This window comes from Schistocerca cancellata, chromosome 11 (genome assembly GCF_023864275.1).
Source record: "Schistocerca cancellata isolate TAMUIC-IGC-003103 chromosome 11, iqSchCanc2.1, whole genome shotgun sequence".
Taxonomy (NCBI): domain Eukaryota; kingdom Metazoa; phylum Arthropoda; class Insecta; order Orthoptera; family Acrididae; genus Schistocerca; species Schistocerca cancellata.
Genome location: NC_064636.1, coordinates 39,658,591 through 39,664,590, shown reverse-complemented (window position 1 = coordinate 39,664,590; position 6,000 = coordinate 39,658,591). Strand labels below are relative to the sequence as shown.

Sequence of the window (6,000 nt, the reverse complement as noted above, 5' to 3'; positions counted from 1 at the left end):
TAACTTCTCACTTCATTTCTGTGTACATGATAGGTACAGCATTATTGCTGAAAATAGGTGAATAAAGAGCTTTTTTTCTCAAATACCAGACTGTACTGGGCTGACAACATTTGCAAATGAATTTTCATATCAGTAAAATGCAAAGTTTTGCAACAGTACTCATCTGACACTTCAACTTTCACCAAATTTTAAAATTTGCAACAGTATTTTCATTGCAGTTTCCAAATGATTATGAATACGCCATTGAATAATTCTGTTTTTTGAGTAAAATGGGAGGAAGATATTAAACTACCTGAAAAAATAATCTACAGCATGCTATGCTCTTCTAGTCTATGTTTTGTGTATCAGGGCAGACTATTTTTCTTATATACATTGTCATTAGACAACTTTCTAGGATTATTACAGGTAATGTTAACAAAACTTAGCATTTCACTGATGTAGTGTATGATGACAGAATGGAGGATATCTGTCAAATTATGCTTGGGTGTTTAATTTAAACAACTGAATTATTCCTGAAGGTAATTCCCTACTTGCATTGAGTTTAATGTGGACTCCGTACCATACTGCTACTTGGTGGCAATCTTCACATTAAAAAGAAAAATCAAACTCTCGATAGTTTTGGACATTGGATCCCACAAGGAACCCCTTGAGTGTGAGATATAAATTTAATCAGAATGAGATTTTCACTCTGCAGCGGAGTGTGCGCTGATATGAAACTTCCTGGCAGATTACAACTGAGTGCCGGACCGAGACTCGAACTCGGGACCTGTGCCTTTCGCGGGCAAGTGCTCTACCAACTGAGCTACCGCAGCACGACTCACGCCCGGTACTCACAGCTTTACTTCTGCCAGTACCTCGTCTCCTACCTTCCAAACTTTACAGAAGCTCTCCTGCGAACCTTGCAGAACTAGCACTCCTGAAAGAAAGGATATTGCAGAGACATGGCTTAGCCACAGCCTGGGGGATGTTTCCAGAATGAGATTTTCACTCTGCAGTGGAGTGTGCGCTGATATGAAATTTCTTGGCAGATTAAAACTGTGTCCCCGACCGAGACTCGAACTCGGGACCTTTGCCTTTCCCGGGCAAGTGCTCTACCAACTGAGCTACCGAAGCATGACTCACGCCCGGTACTCACAGCTTTACTTCTGCCAGTACCTTGTCTCCCACCTTCCAAACTTTACAGAAGCTCTCCTGCGAACCTTGCAGAACTAGCACTCCTGAAAGAAAGGATATTGCAGAGACATGGCTTAGCCACAGCCTGGGGGATGTTTCCAGAATGAGATTTTCACTCTGCAGCAGAGTGTGCGCTGATATGAAACTTCCTGGCAGATTAAAACTGTGTCCCCGACCGAGACTCAAACTCGGGACCTTTGCCTTTCGTGGGCAAGTGCTCTACCAACTGAGCTACTGAAGCACGACTCACACCCAGTACTCACAGCTTTGGTAGAGCACTTGCCCGTGAAAGGCAGAGGTCCCGAGTTCGAGTCTCGGTCGGGGACACAGTTTTAATCTGCCAGGAAGTTTTATAAATTTAATCTTTAGTAAGGTTCATTTGAAACTGTTGCATTAACAATTGTGACAGGAAAAACACTAGCTGCTAATGACTCAGGATGTGGCCCAGGAGGACAACAGAAAATGAGTGTCCAGGAGGTACAGAAAGGTACCAATAGCCTCCAAAATTGAGTGAATATACCAGTTGAAGATGTGATGAACTGCTCCTTTAATTTGTCTGCAAAAATGGCTAGTGCGGTTTAGTGCTTCCAACAACCACAAGGATATAATGAACTGCTCTTTTAATTTGTATGTAAAAATGGCTATCACAGTTTAACATTTCCAATGATCACAAAAATTTATACATGACCTCCATCATCTTTGATATAGCAAGTACCTGTCGTAATGACATCATGCACGACTTTACGAGGCCCACAAGAAAGACTTGTGGGGCCTGAGTCTTTACCAGTGCACAGTCAGACTGACCCTTAACCTCTATGGCAACAACTGGTGCAACTATCAGACCCTGAGGAATTGGGTTTGCTGGATGGCCAACGTACATGATGTCATCTCTTATGCCTAAAAATGATGAATGCTTATTTCCCCAACCTAAAATACATTCCATTCGAAAGATATTTGCTTGATTTCACAGTCAGTCAATATCAACAGAGGTAACACTCGTCCAATGAAAACATACTCATACAAATGGCATATTGTGAAAACTGTTTTGGTTCGTGTGGTTTAGCTATGGATCAAAGGTGTAGTGTTCAGCAGTGACTGTGGGAAGATTTTTGTCCACAGCCATAATTTATGGAAACATATGTGCATTTACCACAGCAACAGCAACGCAGAGAAAATACGATGAGATACTTGTAATTGCTCTCCAAACGGACATGGGAACACACAGGCCTGCGAAAGTATAGGTAAGGAGAGTATTCAATATAATATGGTGTACTGTAATTTGTGCATGTATGTAAGGCAGTAATGTATTAGTTTCTTTAAGAACGTGCTTACCATACATATCCAGTTTCTTAGTTAAGCTGCCACATACAATGTGCGAAGATTAATATGAATGATGTATTAATTGCTTTGCTTTATGAAAATGCTTACCACATATCCTGTTTCTTTAGTAAGGTGTTGTGCATGGAGTGTACAGCTTACACACGCACAAAATGGCAGGAATTAAGACCACATCTGGAAAATTTACATGGAAAAGAAATTGTGATAAAGCTGGAGTTTCAGTCTATGGCAGGTAAGGAAACATATTTACAGTGTTTTGTTGTATTTCTGTTGGTTTGTATCTTTACAGTAGGAAAGTTTCACATCTGGCTATGCTACAAATCAATTTATAGACTTCTAAATAAATTGCCATCTACCAACCTCACTCAGATCTCAGGGTATGCTACAGATCAGTCTCTTCCCTCCCCCCCCCCCCCCTCCCCCCCTTTTTTTTTGTCAGCCAGTGTAATATTGACAGCTCGCTTCCCCGCTTCCCCCCCTGCCTCCCTCCCCTCACCCATTAAAAAAGAAATCTTGATTCAGGAATAGTTGTTAGGTTGAAGAATCAAACATTATAGTGTAAGGTCTTTGTTCACATTCGAGGTGTGATTAGGTTGATTTTAGTTTAGTATTAAATGTGTTTTCTTAAGAAAGGTAGTTTTACAAAATTGTTAAGTAACTATTAATTTATCATAATTGATATTTATATATTTAGAGTTGCAAGCAGAGCACTGGATCGCACCCTTCATGCAATACCAAGAAAATAATAGATTTAGTTATCACTCAGATTCCTTACAATTCCTTATAATTCTGTGAAGTATTGTCTTTCACGCTACTTAGTAAGAATATGGACACAGTGATCACTAAAGCTGTACACACAAGTTGTGTTTCATAGGTCCATTTGCCTGTGTCCACTATCACACTCTAGCTATAATTTATACACAAAAAGAAACAGAGGGACAGTATTACTTTGTAGGTACCTCCATTGTGTCCTTGCATGTTGCTTGTTTCATTCCTGATGCTCTTCTGAGTTACACTACTGGCCATTAAAATTGCTACACCAAGAAGAAATGCAGATGACAAACGGGTATTCATTGGACAAATATATTATACTAGACCTGACATGTGATTAAATTTTCACTCAATTTGGGTGAATAGATCCTGAGAAATCAGTACCCAGAACAACCACCTCTGGCCATAATAATGGCCTCGATACGCCTGGGGATTGAGTCAAACAGAGCTCGGATGGCGTGTACAGGTACAGCTGCCCATGCAGCTTCAACACGATACCACAGTTCATCAGGAGTAGTGACTGACATACTGTGACGAGCCAGTTGCTCGGCCACCATTGACCAGACATTTTCAGTTGGTGAAAGATCTGGAGAATGTGCTAGCCAGGGCAGCAGTTAAACATTTTCTGTATCCAGAAATAGGACCTGCAACAAGCGGTCGTGCATTATCTGCTGAAATGTACGGTTCTGCCGGGATCGAATGAAGGGTAGAGCCATGGGTCGTGACACATCTGAAATGTAATGTCCACTGTTCAAAGTGCTGTCAATGCGAACTAGAGGTGACCGACACATGTAACCAATGGCACCCCATACCATCACGCCGGGCGATATGCCAGTATGGCGATAATGAATACACGCTTCCAATGTGCATTCACCGTGATGTCGCCAAACACGGATTCGACCATCACGATGCTGTAAACAGAACCTGGATTCATCTGAAAATCTGACGTTTTGCCATTCGTGCACCCAGGTTCGTCATCGAGTACACCATCGTAGGCGCTCCTGTCTGTGATGCAGCTTCAAGGGTAACCGCAGCCACGGTCTCCGAGCTGATAGTCCATACTGCTGCAAACGTCATCGAACTGTTCGTGCAGATGGTATTTGTCGGAAATGTTATGGTACACATTTCTCCTCCTTACATGAGGCATCACAACAACATTTCACCAGGCAACGCTGGTCAACTGCTGCTTGTGTATGAGAAATCGGTTGGAAACTTTCATCATGTCAGCACGTTGTAGGTGTTGCCACCAGCGCCAACCTTGTGTGAATGCTCTGAAAAGCTAATCATTTGCATATCACAGCATCTTCTTCCTGTTGGTTAAATTTCATGTCTGTAGCACGTCATCTTCGTGGTGTAGCAATTTTAATGGGCAGTAGTGTATAAACTTTTTCTCTTCACCAATTGTGTGCTAGTGTGGTATTAACACCCTCCCACGAAGGAAAGAAGAGACATGATTCGGGAATAGTTGTTAGCTTGAAGAATCTGAAGTCTTTGTCCAGTTGTGAGGTGCAAGTATGTTGATTGTAGTTCAGGATTAATTATGTCGTATTGTGCAAAGCATTTTTACAAATCTGTTAAGTGATGATTAATTTATCATAATTGATAATTGTATATTTATAGATGCAAGCAGAACAATATATATTACAAAAAGCAAGACATGTCTGTTATGGTCACGATGAAAGTCAATGCATGCTCTGCAATGGTGCTTGCGTGGTGGCCACAAGTTTGGTAAGTTGTTCCACCAGCAGAGGTGGCAACTGCAAGATGGCTGCTGATGCATGTGAATGTGCCGCAGTATGTCTTCCCAACACATCCACACATGTGACATGGAATTAGGCCAGGGGAATGGGGAGGCCAGCGCATTCACCAAATATCTTCTTGTTCCGAGACCTCATCACTGTTCGATGCGGCTGTGCGTTGTCATTGATAAAAATGAAGTCGGGGCCAAATGCACCCCTGAAAAGAAAAATGTCTGTAAGTAGTAGTGTCACAAAAATGTTTACTGGTGAATATACGAGATGTGTTCAAAAAGTAAGGTGACTTTACATTTTTATGAAAAAATATTTATTTATTCATCAATATTCATGTATCCCTACAGATTAATCCCTCTCAGATACAATACACTGGTGCCAAGGCTTCTTCCAATCCTCGAAGCACTTCTCATAAGCCCTTTTTGGTACAGAATGAGATTTTCACTCTGCAGCGGAGTGTACGCTGATATGAAACTTCCTGGCAGCTTAAAACTGAGTGCCGGACCGAGACTCGAACTCGAGACCTTTGCCTTTTGCGGGCAAGTGCTCTACCATCTGAGCCACCCAAGCACGACTCACACCCAATCCTCAGAGCTTTACTTCTTCCAGTACCTCGTCTCCTACCTTCCAAACTTTACAGAAGCTCTCCTGCAAACCTTGCAGAACTAGCACTCCTGAAAGAAAGGATATTGCAGAGACTGGGGGATGTTTCCAGAATGAGATTTTCACTCTGCAGCGGAGTGTGCACTGACATGAAACTTCCTGGCAGATTAAAACTGTGTGCCAGACAGAGACTCGAACTCAGGACCTATCCTTTCTTTCAGGAGTGCCAGTTCTCAAAGGTTCACAGGAGAGCTTCTGTAAAGTTTGGAATGTAGGAGACGAGGTACTGGCAGAAGTAAAGCCGTGAGGACAGGGCGTGAGTTATGCTTGGGTAGCGCAGTTGGTAGAGCACTTGCCCGCGAAA

At 42.2% G+C, this 6,000-nt stretch overlaps 1 non-coding gene across 1 annotated transcript; it reads right to left on the bottom strand.

The window, feature by feature from the left end:
- Nucleotides 1–1,038: 1,038 nt before the first annotated feature.
- Trnas-gga (transfer RNA serine (anticodon GGA)) lies at nucleotides 1,039–1,113 on the bottom strand. The gene has a single exon. It is a non-coding gene; the product is annotated as a tRNA-Ser (tRNA).
- Between the last annotated feature and the right edge of the window lie 4,887 nt (nucleotides 1,114–6,000).